General features: G+C 42.2%; 1 long non-coding RNA gene across 3 annotated transcripts; it reads right to left on the reverse strand.

Moving 5' to 3' along the window:
- Positions 1 to 1,725: 1,725 nt before the first annotated feature.
- LOC126992440 (uncharacterized) lies at positions 1,726 to 17,531 on the reverse strand. 3 transcript variants are annotated; one of them, XR_007746554.1, is made up of 6 exons: positions 17,398 to 17,531; positions 13,459 to 13,559; positions 12,584 to 12,704; positions 11,253 to 11,405; positions 10,279 to 10,421; positions 1,726 to 2,294 (listed from the first exon to the last, which is right to left on the reverse strand). It is a non-coding gene; the product is annotated as an uncharacterized LOC126992440 (long non-coding RNA). The 3 variants fall into 3 exon arrangements; XR_007746552.1 differs by lacking the exon at positions 1,726 to 2,294 and adding an exon at positions 6,150 to 6,397; XR_007746553.1 differs by lacking the exon at positions 1,726 to 2,294 and adding an exon at positions 6,150 to 6,397 and having other exon boundaries at positions 16,293 to 17,531.
- Between the last annotated feature and the right edge of the window lie 3,708 nt (positions 17,532 to 21,239).

Consider the following 21,239-nt stretch of genomic DNA (forward strand, 5'->3'; position numbering starts at 1 on the left):
TCACTCAGCGCTCACAAAGATCACAAGTGGACAAACTAGAACAACACCAGGCAAAGTAATGTTTTCCTGCCGTGTATTCCCCCATGCGTGGTGGACACCAGAGCCACTTCTTGCTGCCAGGAGTATTTCTCACAACAATGGACAGCAGATTGGACCAAGCACGCCGCCCCGTCCCTCGCTGCATATTTCTGCACCCCACACTGCGAAGTGCCCAATAAATCTACAGTAACCAAGCAAAACCTAACTTAACCTTACCTAATCTTATATATACCTATCTATCTATCTGTATATACACGTTTGAGTTTACAGGCAAAACATCTTTCAGGCAGACAGAATTCATCCCCCCAAACACATACCTATGGGTAAAGAATGGGTAAAAAGATATCATTTTAACCTCATGAGCCTTGGGTTACAGTTGGCAAGCCAGGATCATTGAGGGCAAAAAGTTGAATGTTTCTCTGGGGTGATACTGGCGGCGGACACCTGACGTACATTGGACAGGTCTGCGTACATTGGGGTATCATACGTGCACCTAACATCACCACATCATAGGAAATGGATGTAAGAAGAGGTGTGGCTTGGAGAGGAACCAAGCCTTCAGGTGTCTGCCCCAAACACTTCAGGTACAGGGAGGGATCCTTGACTTACGACGGAGTTCCAGATTTTGTGTGAAAGTTGAAACACATTAATTAAGGAGACGTCACCGTTTTATGAGCACACGTCACTCACTCCTATAAGGTTACACACGCCCCAAGACTCCTGACCTTTGACCTAGGATAACGGCGGCCCGACCGAGGAGGAGAAAATAAAACAGTACTGTACAGCACCTAATTGCCTATATGCTTAACAAAACTAAGAAGGAACTGTTGTCAGACCAAATCCAAGTGCCATAAGTGCCTACATCACTCACCATTAATAATCATACTTATAAGCATCTATCCATCATACAAGAACCAGCAAGGAAGGAAGGAAGGAAGGAAGGAAGGAAGGAAGCAAGGAAGCAAGGAAGCAAGGAAGAAAGGAAGCAAGGAAGGAAGGAAGGAAGGAAGGAAGGAAGAAAGGAAGCAAGGAAGGAAGGAAGGAAGGAAGGAAGCAAGGAAGGAAGGAAGGAAGGAAGGAAGGAAGAAAGGAAGCAAGGAAGGAAGGAAGGAAGGAAGGAAGGAAGCAAGCAAGGAAGGAAGGAAGGAAAAGAAGATTTTTAACACTCACCATTGGTTTGATGTCTGCCGTATTACCAGTCCTTCCTCTTCTTCTTCCTCCTCTTCTCTCTCTGTGTGTCCTCTTCTTCTTCTTCCTCCTGTTTAAACAATTGAGATTGTAATAAATTAATGAAAATTAAAAAAAAGAGCAAATAAAAAAAAAGGAGAAAAAATTACAATGAAAGAAGAAAAATAAGATAAACACCTTTATTGATTTTATTAATGTGTTTGTTTGTTTGTGTGTTAGTTTGTTTGTTTCTCATTCAGAGTCATGCTTGGAGAGAGAGAGAGAGAGAGAGAGAGAGAGAGAGAGAGAGAGAGAGAGAGAGAGAGAGAGAGAGAGAGAGAGAGAGAGAGAGAGAGAGAGAGAGAGAGAGAGTTTTTATAGTTTATGTAGTTATTTTTTATATAGATTTTATTCTGCCCTTTGAATAGGCAGCACACGACAGTGCACCTTTGGGTATGTAAATAGTATACATGTGCCTATGTTTAAATAATAAAAAAGAGAGAGAGAGAGAGAGAGAGAGAGAGAGAGAGAGAGAGAGAGAGAGAGAGAGAATGGCAGCAAACTTAAGCGTAAACAAATTGATTCATTGAGGACACATTCCCAGCGCTGAACAACCTTCCCTTCCGTGGTCCAGTGCTGCAGCAAACAATACATTTCAAAACAACCTCCACCGTCACTTCCCTCCCTCAACTTAACCGTCCCGGCCGATAGGGCCCATATGGGACTGCGTCACCGCAGGCCGATAGATCCCTAATGGGACAGCTACTTTACGCGCGTATCATAACTGCGCTAACATTAGTAGCGCTGCTAATTTGGCTTGAGGAGTAGGCTTATGTCTACACTGTCGCCCCGGACCATCACCACCTCCCCCACGCACCCTACCTCTGTCCCATAGACCGACCCCAGTAAAGTGACCACCACCTCTGCCACGCCAACAACGAGTGCTGCGGCAGCTGTAGCAACGGCTGCTGCTTCTGCACGTGCCCCTAAACGTCCAAGGGGACCAAAAAGGCTGCAATGATGTCGGGAGATGATGCACACGGGCCAGTTATGCGGGGGTCCAATGCAGGCGGCCAGTCCTCCTACGCCTGAAAAATATCACACTGTGACTGCCCCACTGTCACAGAGGGTCCAAAACAAACAAACAGGCCAATAATAGACCGGGAAAAGGCCTTGGGCACACAACGGACCGAGTCTGACACCTCAGCAGTCTAGCCCAGCTCGGAGGGTTGCACGCCACCACAATCTCCAACTACTGGCGATTATTCTGAAGCAACCAGGGTGAGCTAACCAAAAATATTTCACATGCTGGTGTATTTTAATAAATGCTACAGCTAAAATTGCTTCCAGGTCATTCTGCAAGAGTTGATTTTAAGACGATTAATGCGGCTTTGGGGTGTAGACGCGGGGGGTATCGTTGGTCTTTATGGGTTAATATCCAATAATGATGTTGAAATGCAAAGTCCTGCTGACATTGAGTTTAACCCTTACAGCGCGGGTGTGGACAGCAGTGGGTCACAGCTGGTGCCTGGGCTCAAGGCGCGGTGCGGACAACATTCAACAAGCATTTTTTGACTTGGTGCGCCGTCAGATTTACTTTGTTTGTGGTGAAGTAAGCATGTGTTTTCTTTCCAACACCACCCAGCCATGCTGCCTTGACTGGTCAGTGTGTGCTGCCTTGTGTTAGCTTTGACAAGATGTACACCCACCTCTTCTCACCTTACAGGGAATTTCATCCACAAGATGGGGGCCACAGCACCCACCAAGGGCATCAGGAGGGCCTGGAAGTTAAGCTTGTTTGGGTGTGTTTCACATAAACTGTAGAAAAGTTATGCTCTTTATTACTAAATCATAGAAGGGAAGTCCACTAGGGATGGAAAACTGTCTATAATACGTTACGTTCTTTCAGTGATCCTACTTCAATATTCCATACTTGCTCCAGCAATGGTTATATAGTCTTCAACTTAACGTCGAAGGGCAGTTGTTGGGACCCAGAATATGGACAAACAGAAGACGACCATAGCAGCACAGTTAATTAATAGTGACCCCAATCAGAGCCAAATACCGAGTGGAGATATGGAGACAAGAATTGTAAATATGATAGGAGAGGGAAGGAAAGCAATTAGTCAGATATACAAAGTTGTAAACATCTGATAAGCACTAACACTACAGAGAGGTTATGGAAAATACCCAGACCCACATACAGAAAACAGATACCCAGTAGGCGTGGTCAGGAAGTGTGGATAACCATTTAAGAGGACTCTAACATGTCACGTGCGGTGTGACGGAATGCTATAAGCGAATAACTGAAAAGAGAAGTCACTGTGGGAGTGTCTTAAGAGTGCATCTCGAATAATCAGGAGTAGTAGTCAATACAACATAATGAGCGAGCCAATGGTTGTTGACAGGAAGTATTGGCTACTGGTTATGTAGGAAATGAAGGCGTGTCAAGGATGTAGTTCCGCCTCAAGCAAGGAAAAATGTGACCTAGACAACAGTGATAGGGGCAGACCGAGCCTTGCACTCGCTTCAAGCAGTACTGCTTCTCACTCAGCTGAGAATGGCTGTTGTGATCTTAATTGTGAGTAGAAATTCGAGAATCTAAGGGAAACCGACTGTATTGTCCTGGAGATTATAATGTAGGAGATGTGTAGTAGGATTGTGAGTGGGACAGGATTCTGATTATTTTATTGCGATGTAAGGCAAAGGTAGAAACCACTGGGTGTGGTATAATTTGGTGCTTCCGTGAAATTGTAGTAGATTATACTATAGGAATGTGTTATTAGGATATGAGGAGAGTACTTAAATATTGTGATGTAAGCAGAGAGAAACAAACCACTGCTTGTGGAATGATAAGTGTTATTATTATTGGCAACAACTGAGCACAAATTGTAGTATTATGTTTAAAGACATGTCGTTTATTATATGTTGTATCCATCGCTGAATATGCCAGCGTTATGATCGTCTGAGCATAGAATATTGCGTAAGGCAATTACTTTCATTTAATTTTAAGTAAATGTATATTTTCTTTTTCCTTTGTTTATCCCCGAACACCAGTCTCCAATAACAACTTATACCGCATCACGCTACCAGGGATACGAGACTGTGAGATCATTTATGGAGTAATTAATGAGTGATAAAAGAGTTGTTTTAATACAAGCTAAAGCAAATGAAATAAAAAAGTAGGAATTAAAATACAAGAAAAGAAGGGTTCAAAACAGCTAAGGGTAAGTACTTTACAATGGTACTTCATTCAGTCACGTGAGGTAAGCAGAAGTGAAGATATAAAAGGTTGAAGAGAAGTATGTTTTTGCCGAATATGCCCGCGTGCGAGGACAGCCTGCAGGGCAAAACAAGCCACCGCTTTAAGGGTTAACCACCAAAGGGAAGATGAACAGCTGGGTGACCTGCACGCCGACTGCCCGGGCCGGGATTCGAATCTGAGCCCAAGGAGTAACAGCCAGGCATGCTGACCACAGGAGCATGGAGGCATGGTCACAGGCCTGCTAATTTTTATAGCTGTGGATTGGCACATTGGTGCATTTCCCCAAAGATGCACAAAGGCTGACCCTGATAATTTTTTCATCACCTCCAAAGCTTCATGGGGACAATTTGGCCATTTCCAAGGAAAGGATGATGTGTGTGCATGCAAGAAACGCCAGGAAGAATGATGGGCAGCATGACTCACTGGCCACACATACTGTACTGTAAGTTACAAAAATTCCTTACAAACAGCTCGTCCCTGAAACAGTCCTCACCATGAAGCCTCAGACATTTCCTTCATCTTCAAGTTCAGGTCCTTAAGTTTCCCTTCCATGGGCATCATTTACTAGTGAATACTTCTTTCTATAGAGATGAGGAGATAAAAGTGTGGAGAGTGTACAAAGCAGTGACTTGTTGGTGTCTTTCTCTGTAGTGGGCTGGGCAGGAGTCCTGAAGGCCGGGGCCTCAGCTGTTGAGGGAAACATTCACGACTCATCACTGGCTGAGTGTGTCGGTGCTAACACACTCCATTACAAGTGTACTGAGTGCCCTAACTAATGGTTTGTTATCCCATTAAGTATAAGTAAACACTATCTGTTTCCATACTTGGCATAAAACAATAATTCCTGCATTCCTTGGCTGTAGTATCATGCTGTAAATAACACACACTGGCATGTGTTAAGTATTACTGGGCTGACTTGAGGAAGAACAAATGTTACAGTTTACAAGTCACCAGGTGTGACAGTTTTCTTTGGTCACCATCCAATAGAGTAACTGTTTTGCTTCAAATCTTGCAAGACAACAATGCTATGTCTGATTTTGTTGTGTCAGCCAATAAATAAATGTTACAGACATCATTATTACTGTGGTTTGCAGCATTTCCAACACAATCAAGTAACACTTTCAAAATATTGCAGCCATCAGTACTTAGAGCATGTTACAACCGGGCAGGTGGTGACACTTTGTTTTGGGCAGGCAAAACAGGCCAACAACAGTGTTGTTTTGGCATAAACACATGGTAGTGAGGGCATTAAAATATTCAATAAGTTTGTAAGGCAGCAGTGTTTCATCACTGCCTGCCACTCACTGATGTCCCAAACCTTACATGGGCTCAGGGAACCAAAGCTGGCTGTGGCTTCAAGCTTTGCACAGACTTAACCAATCCTTAGATTTAGAGGTCAGTGTTCTGAACACTGAATCATACCAGCCAGCAGCTGTTAACCCTTTCATTGCTAATCCCTTGCAGCAGGACTATCCCCCCAGGCTCACTTGGGCAGCCCAGCTTGGGGAGGGGGGTCTCTGTTAACCTCAGCATCTCAAAAACTATTCATCACAGCTAAAAAACAAAAAAAAAACATTGGAAAGAGGAGGCCAAGATCTATAAGATTCCGTTATGTAAGCCTCTCCTGCAAATGTACAGGCACGTTCAGGGAGTGTTGCCTGTGAAGACGTACATTTGTGCGTGCGTGTCGGTCAACCGTAAGGCAATTACTGAGTAGCTCTCTTGATGATGGGGTGCTGGCAGGGCAGTACTGCCATATGCAAAATTTACAACTATATGGTCAAAAAATCAGTGAGGTGAAGCTATGCAGAAATGCTGCAATATTGGACAACAACATCCACCAGTTACTCGTCCGTAGATTTTCTGCGCTTCTCCGCTCTAGGTGGTGGTGGTGGTGGTGGTACAGCTGGTTCCACATCGCTGATCCTGCAAATAATGGTTCATAAATATACAGTTGGAGACAGGCTGGAAAAAAAAATGGAAAAAAAAACATTTTTTTTTTTGTTTTAATGTTTTTTTGGTTTTAATATACACACACACACACACACACACACACACACACACATATATATATATATATATATATATATATATATATATATATATATATATATATATATATATATATATATATATATATATATATATATATATACACACACACAAGATTGGAAGAGAGCAAACATAGTACCAATTTATAAAGAAGGAAAGAGAGAGGACCCATTAAATTACAGAGCGGTATCACTCACTAGTGTGGCTGCGAAGATATGTGAGAGGCTACTTAAAAACAGGTGGTTGGATTTTTTAGAAAGGGAGAGAATTATCTCGGATTGCCAGTTTGGATTCAGGAGAGGGAGATCTTGTGTCACCAACTCGTTATGTTATTACTCAAGGGTGACAGATTTAATACAAGAGAGAGAAGGTTGGGGGATTAAGTGTACCTGGATTTGAAAAAGGCATTCGACAAAGTACCGCACAGAAGATTCATTTGGAAAATTAAAAATAGGGGTGGAGGGTGATGGACTGGCTGGAGGACTTCCTAACTAACAGGGAAATGAAGACAATAATCAAGGACAAGGCCTCCAACTGGTGCCCAGTGAGGAGTGGGGTCCCACAAGGTTTAGTGTTGGCACCAATACTGTTTGCTGTTTATATAAATGATATGGTGGAGGGAGTGACCAGCCATGTGAGTTTGTTTGCAGATGATGCAAAGCTATTGAGACGAGTCAATGATGTGAAGGACTGTGAGGCATTGCAGAGGGACCTGGACAAAATATGGGAGTGGAGTGGTATATGGCAGATGGAATTCAACCTTGGGAAATGTAAAAAAAATAGAGTTTGGGAGGAGCGATAGAAGATGTGAATATGATTATAAGATGGGAAGTGAGATAATATGCAGAGGAGTGGAAGAAAAAGATTTGGGAGCGACTGTCTCAGAGAACACGTCACTGGACAAACACATCAACTGGATAACGGGACAAACTATGAATTTGCTGAGGAACATAAGGACGGCATTTGTGTATTTGGACGAGGAGATGATGAAGAAATTAATAGTTACAATGATAAGGCCAAGGTTGGAGTCTGCAGCAGTGGTCTGGTCTCCTCACAAAAAGAAGAATATAAAAAAGCTGGAAAGAGTACAGAGAATAGCAACTAAGATGGTACCGGAACTTAGGGATCGGACTTACGAGGAGAGACTCAAAAGTATGGGGCTCACAACCCTGGAGAGTATAAGAGAAAGAGGAGACCTGATAGCGGTGTACAGGGTAGCGAGCAGGGTGGAGAATCTGGAGTGTGTGTGGAGCGAGAGGGATATGAGAGGACATGGAAAGAAGTTGAGGGCGACCACGTGTAGGCAAGATGTGAAAAAGTTTAGCTTCCCAAACAGAAGCATTGAGTTGTGGAATGGACTGGAGTAGGAGGAGGTTTGTGCAAGAAACATTCAAGATTTTAAGAAAAAGTTGGATAAGAGAGGATATGGAGACGGGACAGCGCGAGGGTAGCTCTTTTCCTGTATGTCACAACTAGGTGAATACACACACACACACACACACACACACACACACACACACACACACACTGCATGAGGCAATGGGACAAGCCATACAGTCAGCGACAATTAGAGAAGTTCTGTCCCCCCAAAATTGTCAGTGATCGCTAGCTACTTTAACTAAAACAGAGTCAAGGCCTGTTGATGCTATGAAGACTCGCTCACTTTAAAATCTCTCACGTGATAAGTCATGATGCACTGTGCCTATAGTCTACAAGACATTGATCCCAAGTGTTTATGCTAACATATTTTAGGTTAAGGGGTGAGAAACACTCTACCATTCAGTTAATACAAGCTAAATACTTGCACCCAAGCTTACACCATTCTCGCATTTTTGTCTAATCCCCTGCTGCATGTATAGCTTGAACCATTTTTCCAATAGATTCCACGAAGACTTACTTATGTTCAATCTGGAAAGTACCAAACAGAATCTAGCCAGTAGAACTCGTGGTAATGAGATATTCAAAAGGCCGAAACCCGCACAGTACCGAAAGGAGCCGCTGAGGGGCTGAATTCACTCTCACCAGGACTTCATACCTGTCAAGTCTTACGTTTTTTGCATAAGTCTTACGTAATTTCGGTGATTTTCAAGTTTTACAATGTAAGTTGAAAATCTTACATTTTTTCTCCGCTGGCGATGTTTTTTTAACCCTCTCGCGCACGATGACGCGTTTCGCATCATCAAAGGTAAAAGGTCCTGGCACACGATGACATGAAACGCGTCATAGAAGTTAAAACATTGATTAAAAATTAAGTTTTCGGTGGAAGTGCGTCAAATTTGAAGCGTCATTTGTTGGGATAAGTTTCTTAATGGTAACATATGGCAACCTTTCTAAGGAGCGTAAGTGAGGAGCATGGAGCGATTTTTAGTTGTTAGCCTACTCTGACGGAAGAGGAAAAAATACAGTTTTCTTGGTGTAAGTCAGGAACTAATAGGCGTATGAAGATTTTGAGGATACCATAATAATCCTCACTACATTCCGCTTCGAAACATATAATCGGCTAAAAAAATTGGCCCACAAAATTTCGAGATAGCAAGTGGGGAAGAGTTGGTACTTAAGATTTATTGTCTACAATACTCTATACGGAGACTTGAAACGAGCTTCTATTGTTTATATATATTTTTTCCTCTATTTTTATTTGCGCATGTTCTAGTACAAGTCTTTATGAAGCCATTGATACCAAATTTATTGGGGTACGATATATCTGTGATGCTAAAATACGTATTGAAATGTAAGAGTTTCGCGGCGGCAAAAAAAGGCTGGTCGGGCCTGAGAGATGCATGGTGAGTGGAAGAGAAACTTACTGGAAATTTACTGTGCACGAGAGGGTTAACACGTTTGTTTTAAACAATTTTAAATATATCGTACGCGCCATATTTAAATCCATGTGAGCATGCTGAGTAACGGCTACTATTACGATTAGTGTGTGTGTGTGGGGGGGGGGGGGGGGGGTATCTCGGGCACCCTGCGTGAGTCCGTCGGAAGTTTTTTCAACACAAACTTATGGTCTCTAACGCAAAATCTTACGGCAAGACACCACAGTAGCTTGACAGGTATGAGACTTACCAACACAGAGGGCTGTAGCTGTCTAGGACACTGGGGAGAAAGAAACAGTGGAACACCTAATTATAGAATGTAGCAACTACGAGAGGCAGAGAGGAGAGTTAGTACCAGAAGAAGTGATGGCCGTGATGAGCCGATGAAAAGCGATACAGGTAAAAAGAAGAAGAAGAAGGTTTGTTTTGGTTTGGAATGCCAAGTGGTATAAATCTTCCTCCAAGGTATAAATACATAATGAACAAGTAAAGTCTGTGTTTGTTATTTATTAATTGCTTTAGTGTATCAAGTGCCTAAAATTGAGAGTACAGAAGTTTTTGTAGACCTAAAAACATCAAACAACAGGTCGTAGATTCAGGCTGCTTTGCAACCTAAGTTTCATAATTTCATTTATCATAACACTGCAACTCTGTCAAAGATTACTGAAGAAAATGTTCTTAATATTCATAACAATGTCACTCACCCTCTGGCTTATAGCCTTTGACTCTTTCCAGCAGGGCCTGTTTATTGGCTTAATAATAATAATAATAATAATAATAATAATAATAATAATAATAATAATAATAATAATAATAATAATAATAATAATAATAACAATAATAATGATAATAATAATAATAATAATAATAATGATAATAATAATAATAATAATGATAATAATAATAATAATAATAATAATAATAATCAAGCAGTCCTACCTTAAGATGAAGCAGCTGTTGTGTGTGAGTGGCAAAGTCTGGGCAGGAGTGAAGCAGAGGGTGTCTGGCTCCTGAGGTACAGCTGTGAGTGGCTGGAGCAGTGAGTGTGGCAGCCACCCTCCACAGCCTGGGTCACCACACACCTGCAGGCCATGACAGGGGTTACCAGGAGGCATATTCCCCAAGTCTGTACTCTTGAGCAGGGCAGGATAGGTGAGGTTAGGTTAGGGAAAGTTAGGTAAGGTTTGGTTGGAGTTACTTAAGGTAATTTTGGGAGGGGGGAATCACAATGAGAGTATTTTCCAGAACAGCCCGTGGTTGGCTGCCAAGTTACAGCCGAGCGTCTTCACTCAGGGACCACATGCCCGCAGAGACTTCAGGAACATGCGACCAGGAGTGCTCAACTAGCAGGGGACAAAACAGATGACCATTCTCTTCCTCTCAATCTTTATTTGAATATTCTTCCTTTCTCTCTCTCTGTCTCCATCTTTATTTGTATATTCTACCTCCTCCTCCTCATCCTTTATTTATTTTCCTCTTGCTCCTAATATTTTTTTTATATATATTTCTTTCCTTCCTTCTTTCCTTTCTCTCTCTGTCTCCATCTTGGTATTTGCATATTCTCCTTCCCCTTTATTTTCCTTTCATTTCCAGTTTTTTCTTTATATTTCTTTCCTTCCCTTCTCTTCCTTTCTCCCTCCCTCCATCCTTATCCATATTCTCCTTCCCTCCCTTCTCTAACTGACATTCCTTTTCCTTCTCTTCCTCTAAGTCCTGTCACTCTACACTTTCCCTGCTCTTAACATTGGCTGAAAAAAAGAAAGTTAACCCTTCCCTAAACTGCACCAGACACCTTAAGTTGACAGACATTCCAAACTGCATATCAAAAGTTCACTCGTTGGTAGCAGGGTAAAATAAACTGAACCTTACCTTGCTACAGCATCATCCTTCTCTCTCAGCCGATCATACCCTACCATGAGATCCATCCATCAGGCTGTAGCAGTCATGGAGGGCTTTACTTTGTCACCACCAACTTGTGGCACTGGCCAGCCAGCCAAGCAGTTCTGTGCAAGGCTGGACCCCATCTTGACCAGGCAGTCTTGCAGGGCAGACTGGCTTGACGGGTCCTGTGGAAGGAAGGGTTTGGGGGTCACTCTTGCCTTGGAAAAATAAAGAATTAAATGTTCTTAGGTCAATATTGTTATACATAATGATATCCTATTACAACTGTGTCCCAAGGCCACTGAGAAGATTATCCAGGTTTTCATGGGTGATTTTCCCTTTCAAGGTGCAGGAGTCAGGTCAAACTATAACCAGCATCACAAAAGTACATGGAAACCCAAAAACTTATACGAAAGGATTCTCAGACAGGCGTACCAGGCTAACATTACAAGTGTTTCCCAAGGCCACAGAGAAGACTGACCAGGTTTACATGGGTGATTTCCCCTTTCAAGGTGCAAAAGTTGGGTCAAACTGTCACCAGCATCACAAAAGTCCGTGGAAAGCCAACAACTTATATGAGAGGATTCTCAAACAGGCGTATCAGGCTTCCATTACAACTGTTTCCCAAGGCCACAGAGAAGATTATCCAGGATTTCATGGGTGATTTTCCCTTTCAAGATGCAGAAGCCATGTCAAACTATAACCAGCATCACAAAACAGTCCGTGGAAAGCCAGCAACTTATACGAGAGAGTTTCAGCTTCTACTATGACTGTTTCCCAAGGCCACAGTGAAGATTAACAGGGCTTTCATAGGTGATTTCCCTGTTCAAGGTGCAGAGGGCGTGTTAAAACTATTACCAGCATCCCAAAACACCCCATGGACACCCCAACAAGTACTATGAGAGGCTTTTCAAACAGGTGAACTGAGGTGCCCAGACATTTAGTACAGACCTTTGTCCCTGTGATAAAAATAATTTGTTGGGAGTAAAATTTAACATAAAAATTCAAATCCCTTGCAAACTAATAAATGAGTATATCAAATAAAGGGATATATATATACACCTTTATGCCTTGTGTGAGGGACAGTACACAAACACACACACACACTTAGGAACTTATGTAAGCCCTGTTTCACTCAGCCTCAGACACCCACAAGCCTAGATATATCTTCCCCAAGCCCTGTTTCACTCCCCCAGCTCCTCTCTAAGCCCTGTTTCACTGTACCTCAGATACCTCAAGCCCTGTTTAACTCCCCCAGCTCCTCTCTAAGCCCTATTTCACTGTACCTCAGATACCCCAAGCCCTGTTTCACTCCCCAAAGCCCTCCCTGTTTCAGTCACTCTGGGTAGCGTCATCTACTCACTTGGTACCTCCGAGCAGGTGTTCATGGAGACGACAGCGGCACTCACACACTCAATGAAGAACACCTGTGAGTTCTGGTCCCCTGTTCCTGCTTGTCCATCTCCTGAGAGCCCTGCACCATCCTGGAAGGGGTAAAGGGGGTGGTAAATGACTGATGGTGAGAATTATTAGGGTATAAGTAATGGTGAAGGAGGGCCAGATTCTTAAACATTTTGACGCCCAGACACACACACACACACACACACACACACACACACACACACACACACACACAATGACAAGGCTTTCATAGGAGTTGTGATTATTTCCAAGGGTAGTTTCTTAGCCCGGTAGCAGCGACGGGCAAAATGTGTGGCTTTACCGTGTGTAGCAGCAACAGGCCAAATTTTTGCCATAATATAAACCCCCAAAAATAGATGATGCATAAACTGATCACAAATGTGTTGATATATATTATGAAATGGTTTGTGTGAGTGATGATTTTTTTCTCATTTTTCTCACTTGGAGGGACCATTAACAAACATGATCCCCGCTGCTACCACCGGGTTAAGATCCATGCAGCAGAGCTTTTCCCACTGGGCTATCAGAATGGTGAGTCTGCATGTGTGTGTGTGTGTGTGTGTGTGTGTGTGTGTGTGTGTGTGTGTGTGTGTGTGTGTGTGTGTGTGTGTGTGTGTGTGCTAACTCATGTTCGTCAGTAAGAGCATGGCACTTCAGCAATTATATCTTTTTTGAGGACAAATTTTGACTAATATTATCCTTTTCGGTACCCTGAAGTGCTTGCCTCAATTCTCTGTTCACTTATTTTATTTTCCTTAGGCCAAAAGAAAATAAAATAAGTGAACAGAGAATTGAGGCAAGCACTCCACCCCTTACCATGGTCCCCCTCATCCAGTGTGCTGTACTCCTCGCCCTCGGCCTTGCCCAGCGCCCACGGACACCTCCTCATGGCTGCCAGGGTCCACAAAGTCCAGCATCTGTGTGGCAAAGTCCAATTAGTATATCTGTGGGAGATTTAGCACCGGAGAGTACATCACCTTACCCTAGTGTTGGGTTTGCTAAGTATTATAAGGTTTCTTTATCCTGTGGTGTATGATCAGAGTTTGACATTTATATAGCAAGGTTTAATTAATACAGTGAGAGGTTATTAAGTGCTAGAGTATATCATAGTATTTCTTCACCTTACCCTACTGAAGTGATATACTGGAGTTTGACAAATATTATAAGGTTTATTTATCTTGTGTTATGACTGTCATTTGTATAGCGAAGTTAACTTAGCACAACCATGGAGAGAGAAGAAGGGGTAGAAAAAGATAAACAGCTTCAATTTGTGCACATGTTACAAGTTGAGGAAATGGAAAAATAGCAAGAGGTTAGTGACTGCACACCATCAACATCATCATCACAAAAGAAGAAGAAAAGACACAATAAAACAAGGAAAAGAAACATTACAAAATAAAGTCCAATCCTTCCATCACTCTCGTTATTGAAGTTGAAGGAAAAAAAACTAAACTGGAATCCATTTTGACAGTTGGGGAGGTCAGACCAGGTCAGGTGATGCTAGGTCAGGTTAGAATGGTTCATTTCCATTGTTTTTTGAGCCGTAGTTTTTATTTCCGTTCAGCTTATTCCATTTTATTTATTGTGCAATGTTGAACAGCTTATTCTTCACCTTGTCTGCATCATAGTGTGAGGTCAGACTTTGATATTTCTGTTATATATACTCCATCTTATTGACTTATTCTAGTCTGTATATATTCTGTGAGGCTTGTCAAGGGTTTACTTTTCTGTGTAGTGTGAGGTCAGAGCTTTCATTAGTTCTCCATCTCTTCATAATATTTTATGCATACATCCTGTTCTGTTTGTTATGTGAGGGTCAAGGGATTACTTTTCACCATGTATGTTGTGAGGTTCAAACTTATGGTGAGTTTTGATTTGTCCCAAACTCACAATACAGAGATGAAAATGAAGCCCTTGAGCCTCACAGAACAAGTAGACTACAACATGTCAATGAAATAGAATATAATAGACATTAAAATAAAATCTGTAATATTTGTTTCGCAGAAATCACTTATTTTCAGAAGGGGAAAGGAAGGGGGTGCCCACAGAGTCCATGCCGTGAGGTGCTTGGGGTGGGGAGGAAGGGGGCTTGCAGGGGGAGGAAGCCCTGGGGTGGGCGAGGCGACGCACCCCCAGCGTATGCCCCCCCATGATTAATTGGCTGATTAGAGGAGGGAGGGGAACAAAAATCCTGATTTGATGTAACGAACTAACCTAACTATTCCTGAAGCCTATCATATTGCTACCAATTCAATCCAGCCTATCCCAACCTGTCAACAATTTAATCTAACCAAACAATCTATCCCAACCCAACCTGACTTGACTAAGGCCGGGTGCCCACTATCCCGTTTTGATGGTGGCTGTAAATGTTAATGACGGCAAAATGGCTTGACAGAAGTGGCAGCCGGAGAGCTTGGCTCCGTCATGGCTCTTATTGACAACCAAAGCCTGGACCACATGGACCACAGCGACTCCTTGATTGGCGCCTTTGTACCAGCTGCTGGGTCAGCAGACAGGCCAGCTACTAGGAGGAGGCCAAGGTTCTGGACAGGCCAACAATTATATTTCAAGCCTTGAAATTATTGTTAATTAAATGTTACAGGCAACACAACCAGAGGTGGGCATTCCGCTAAGAAGGTCCGCTAATCGCTAATCCACTAATTAGTGAGCTAAAAAAATGTTAGCGGATTAAAAAATTTAGTGGATTAGTGTTAGCGGGTGCCAAAATTGTAGGTCCGCTAATCGCTGATTTCCATTTCCTCTCCTCTACTTTCAGTACTTTCAACTGTATATTTCACACACACACACACACACACACACACACACACACACACACACACATTATAATTAGTCTATTGATTTATTCTATGAAAATAAAACTTAAAACTTTGTATATAAGTTAGTATTACTATTCACTGGAAATTATGTTTTTTACGGATTTAACAAAAAAAAAGTTAGCAGACTCTTGGGGACTTGATTAACAGGCAAAAAATAAATAAATAAATAAATAAAAATAAATAGCGTTAGCGGCCCAGCAAATACACATGTTTGGCCACAGTCTCCCCAGCACCAGTGGGTTAGTTTACACCTGGGTGTTGTATATGTGTTGTTGTCACACTTATGGTTCTCAACAAAAATTATTCATCACCACATGTAAATAACATATAATGAAATTATATTTAAATAATAATTATACTGAAATTTAGCTGTATATTATTCTGTATCAAGTACAGTAAACCATGGACATAAAGGACTCAAGGTGGGTAACTTAGTCCGTTGATTTTGAAAGTCCATTATAAGCGGCAGAAATTTAAAAATACTTATAATAGCTGTGAACCTAAAAAATGTAGGAATATAGTTTTTTTTATTGTGTATGCTGTGTACTCTTTGTCTGTATAGCTGCACAGCACACCTGGCAAGGCTGCTGGCATTAACATGCAGTGCGGGACGGGGCGGGGTGGGTCACTACGCGGGCCTGTGGTAACGGGGCGCCCCAGTGGCAAGTGCATGACAGGCATTGAAAAGTCATTCATTTAGTGATTTCCATAAAAAAATACCATGTCCATATTAAACAGCATCATATTTTGTCCATGAATAAGCAGTTAGCATCTCCAAGTTAGTAGGCTACCCTCTCGTAAACAATCCCCTACGTCCTTGTCAGCAGAGGCGGGCCGTGACAGTGACAAGGCGTGTGCTGCGTGGGCTCCGTGCGGGATTGGCAGTGCTGATGATGGCTGCTGGACACAAGATTAGGGATGTGAGAGATTGGTGTTACATCTGTGAAGACTTTACAGGCAATGCATCAATATGGATTGGATGTTGTTTGTGTCCTAAATGGTGCCGTATAAAATGTACTTTCCCGGGTGCAATCAAGCTCGTTGGATATTTAATTGTGATACTATAACGAAAATATCAGACACGAAAACTGAACCAATAGATATTTGTGATATTATTCGTGAAAACAATTAAGACACTCTCACTCACTACAACGTTTGAGAAAAAGTGCATCCAAGATTACTCTTGAGGCTAACACTGTAATTGTTGACGGCCCTCGTAGACACCAGCGGCGGAGCAGCAGGGCCTGAAACCTCATCAACGGTGAACGGTAAGTAGCTATTAGTCTGGCAGGAGGTGGCTGGCTGGCTGCCCTCTTGCCATTCACCGCTGATAGTTTCAGGCCCTGATGCACTGTCAGCGCAACACTACCCCAGGACGCTGTGGGCTGCCTGCTGTGGTGGGATGAGGGCTGCCAGCGGGTGTAAGTCTAGAGTTTTACCAACATGTTGAAGGCAATGACAGTATCATATTGTACAGATGGAGACAAGGCTGTGTGTGTGTGTGTGTGTGTGTGTGTGTGTGTGTGTGTGTGTGTGTGTGTGTGTGTGTGTGTGTCGAGACAGGTGAATATGCCTGGGCCCCGTAACAGGCGGGGCGCCGCCCCCCACACCGCAGCAGCGTCCCTGGCATGGAGTAAGTCGATCAATCAACCAAGTGGGGCTTACGCCGGGGGGCGCGTCGCCTCACCCACCCCACAAAATAACACTTCTCCACACACACACAAACGCACACACACAAACACGAAAAATTCTGCCACCCCCTCAGCTGGCCGCCATAGCCTTGGTCACCTTTCCCCGTGTGTCCAGGGTTTCCGGCAGCTGCTTGTGGTGTCCAGGGGCGGAGAGAACGATCAGCACGCCACAACAGTCTCACACACCTCCACAAGGCGTTAAACGTCCAAAAAGTCAAAATACATACCGTGTTTTGCTTGACTGGGGCAGACGTCGGCGGCGGCCATCTTGTCTTCCTCTTCCTCTTCTTTGAGGTGAGTCGTGCCGGCATTGTTCAAGCACTTCTTTGGTGATTTCAGCTGTGTGTGTTTTAATGGCGCGAAACACTTGAAAAGAATGTGGTGACTCCTCTCACGGGTTTAAGCTGCGTTAGGGAAGTGTTTGGGGAAGGCTGTTGGATCTCACGGCATTGATAGCGGAAAATGATCAATTAAACGTCATTGTTGTTGTTTTTTGTGAATTTAATTTGAGTTTTTATTTTTATTTTGGTTTGGTAAGTATTTATTTTTTAATTTGTAAAACATCAACTACGGGAAATAGTTTGTGTCAGCACCCTCTTCCCTCTCTTGCCCTCCGAAATAGATAGATAATATATATATATATATATATATATATATATATATATATATATATATATATATATATATATATATATATATATATATATATATATATATATATATATATAGAGAGAGAGAGAGAGAGAGAGAGAGAGAGAGAGAGAGAGAGAGAGAGAGAGAGAGAGAGAGAGAGAGAGAGAGAGAGAGAGAGAGAGAGAGAGAGAGAGAGAGAGAGAGAGAGAGAGAGAGAGAGAGAGAGATTTACATAGATTTACATAGAAAATCAGACCACACAGACCCCATGGTCCAGACTAGGTGGTCTGTCCTTAAAACTAAGTGATTTTACATTAATCAGATGGCTCCAAAACGTTGCTTTTCTACTCTAGTTAGTATTAAGTTCAAGGAAGTGACGGTCGAGCTTCTTTTTAAAGGAGTCAATCGTGTTACACTGGACCACTGACGGGGGAGCTTATTTCATTCTTGCACTACAACGTTGGTGAAGAAAAATTTGGTGCAGTCTGAATTTACTTGTCTACATTTGAGTTTTACGCCAGAGAGAGAGAGAGAGAGAGAGAGAGAGAGAGAGAGAGAGAGAGAGAGAGAGAGAGAGAGAGAGAATATTAAAGGAATTTTGGTAGTGGTAGTAGTAATATATAATAGTACGTAGTAGTAGTAGTAGTAGTAGTAGTAGTAGTAGTAGTAGTAGTAGTAGTAGTAGTAGTAGTAGTAGTAGTAGTAAGAGTGAAGGAAATATATGGAAAAATGGAAATAAAAATAGGGAAAGGGAAATGGAAGAGGAAAAAGTTCAGAAAGAGTGAAAAAAAAATGTAGTCACAATTATTTACATAGATTTTTTCTCTCTCTCTCTCTCTCTCTCTCTCTCTCTCTCTCTCTCTCTCTCTCTCTCTCTCTCAACGGGAAATGACAAAACAGAAGAATAAGCTAATAAAAGAGAAAGAAAGGAGGAGTAGGAAAAGGAGAATGAAGAGGAAGAGGAGGAGCAAATAAGAAAAAAAGGAGAGGAAATTAGAGAAAAAGAAAAAGATGAACGGAAGAAAGGAGGAGAGTGGGAGAACAGTGAGAGTGGGAGTGGAAGGAGTGAGCGAAAAAAAATAGAAAATAAAGGGATAGATGAATAGGGAAAAAAGACAAAAAAATAATAAATATTAGATTGAATAATAGAGAGAGAGAGAGAGAGCGAGAGCGAAGGGCGGGGGACACCCTGACCGCTGGGAGTGACCTCCCTCAGGGGTGCGGGGATAAAGACATATCCCACACCTCATTCACGGGGAAAAGGGATTGGGATTATAATTATCATTCATTCACATAACTCAAAATCTAGCTAAGTGTGTGTGTGTGTGTGTGTGTGTGACTATATATATATATATATATATATATATATATATATATATATATATATATATATATATATATATATTTAGATAGATATATATATATATATATATATATATATATATATTGATAGATAGATATTTATAGATATAGATATATAGATATAGATACATAAGTAGGGCTAGTGATTAGACAGATAGAAAGACTTAAAGTCACCAAGGCGCCAGGGACAGATGAACTTTTCCCCAGGGTAATAAAGGAATGTGAAACTAAAATCAGTGGGCAGTTAACGGAAGTATTTAGGAAGTCGCCAGACACAGGGGGGTGCCTGTTTCATGGAGGCAGGCACACGTTATTCCAATATTTAAGAAGGGTGACAAATCTTCTATGAAAACTATAGGCCAATCAGTTTGACGTCAGTTATAGGTAAAATGATTGAGTCAATAATAGCTGATAGTATTAGGGACCATATACACAGACATAATTTAATTCACGACTCACAGCATGGGTTTACTAAAGGAAAGTCGTGCCTCACTAATCTTATATCCTTTACAATAGAGTATACGAGGCAGCTGACAATGATGAGAGCTATGATGTACTTTATCTTGATTTTAGTAAGGCCTTCGATAAGGTACCTCACCAGAGACTGTTGAATAAAGTCAGGGCTCATGGGATAAGAGGGAAGGTATTTGATTGGATTAAGGCGTGGATTAGCGACAGGAAACAGAGGGTTACCATTAACGGTAAAAAATCCGAATGGGGTAATGTTACCAGTGGGGTTCCTCAAGGTTCAGTTTTAGGCCTGCTTTTATTCATTATCTACATCAATGACATAGGCAATGGGGTAACTAGTGACAAAGGTAAATTTGCAGATGACACCAAAATAGGACGCACTATTAGGACAGGGTAGGATGCTAGAGCACTGCAGGAGGATCTCAACAAACTGTCAGCTTGGTCAGAGAAATGGCAGATGAATTTTAACATCACCAAGTGTAGCGTACTTAGTGTAGGAACACGCAACCCATTTTTTTTTTTTTTTTTTTTTTTTTTTACGTGTTAGCCCATATGCACCGTAGGCATATTCTGCCTCTTCGGTGTTGCTCAGAGGCAGGCCCGTTAGTGGTGCGGGCGCGGGTTTTATAGTGGCACCTGAAAGGCCCATGTTACCCCCCCAAAGCTCATCTTTATTGCTATGCAACTAGAACTCGGGTGTCAGGGTGACATGTAGGTGATTTTAAGCCACTCGGCAAATGACACAAAGTTTCAAGGTAGCACTGGTGGGGATTCGAACCCATGCGTCGACATCAGTCCGATCCCAAGCTCACCACCTTATCCACTAGGCCACAGCGATAGGCAGGTCTGAGTGTGAAAGGGATTTGGGAGTGTTAGTGAACTCTGACCTAAAACTATGGAAGCAATGTATTAGTGCGAGGAATAGGGCTAATAGGGTATTAGGCTTTATTAACAGGACGGTAACCAACAGGAGTGCAGAGGTCATCCTCAGACTCTATTTAGCGTTAGTTAGGCCACACTTAGATTATGCTGTCCAGTTTTGGTGCCCACACTACAGAATGGACATCAACTTGCTAGAATCAGTTTAGAGGAGGATGACCAAGATGATTCAGGGGCTGAGGAACCTCCCGTATCAAAAATGAAGGTCGGGAGAAGCCCGGCCGTAAGTGTGTGTGTGTGTGTGTGTGTGTGTGTGTGTGTGTGTGTGTGTGTGTGTGTGTGTGTGTGTGTGTGTGTGTGTGTGTGTGTGTGTGTGTGTGTGTGTGTGTGTGTGTGTGTGTGTGTGTGTGTGTGTGTGTGTGTGTGTGTGTGTGTGTGTGTGTGTGTGTGTGTGTGTGTGTGTGTGTGTGAGAGAGAGAGAGAGAGATAAATATTTTTTAGTTAAACCGTATAGCTATGTTTTATTAACACTAACTTATTATGTTGTTGAGTTGATAACACTAGGTAATATATATTATTCACATATCGGTGCACCGATATGTGAATAATATATATTACCTAGTGTATTGAATCTGTATACCCATGATATAAGAAAACTTATTCACATACTCCTTTTATGTTTGACGGTGTCTGTAATATTTAATAATGTTGAGAAAAGTAGTGT

This window comes from Eriocheir sinensis, unplaced genomic scaffold (genome assembly GCF_024679095.1).
Source record: "Eriocheir sinensis breed Jianghai 21 unplaced genomic scaffold, ASM2467909v1 Scaffold463, whole genome shotgun sequence".
Taxonomy (NCBI): domain Eukaryota; kingdom Metazoa; phylum Arthropoda; class Malacostraca; order Decapoda; family Varunidae; genus Eriocheir; species Eriocheir sinensis.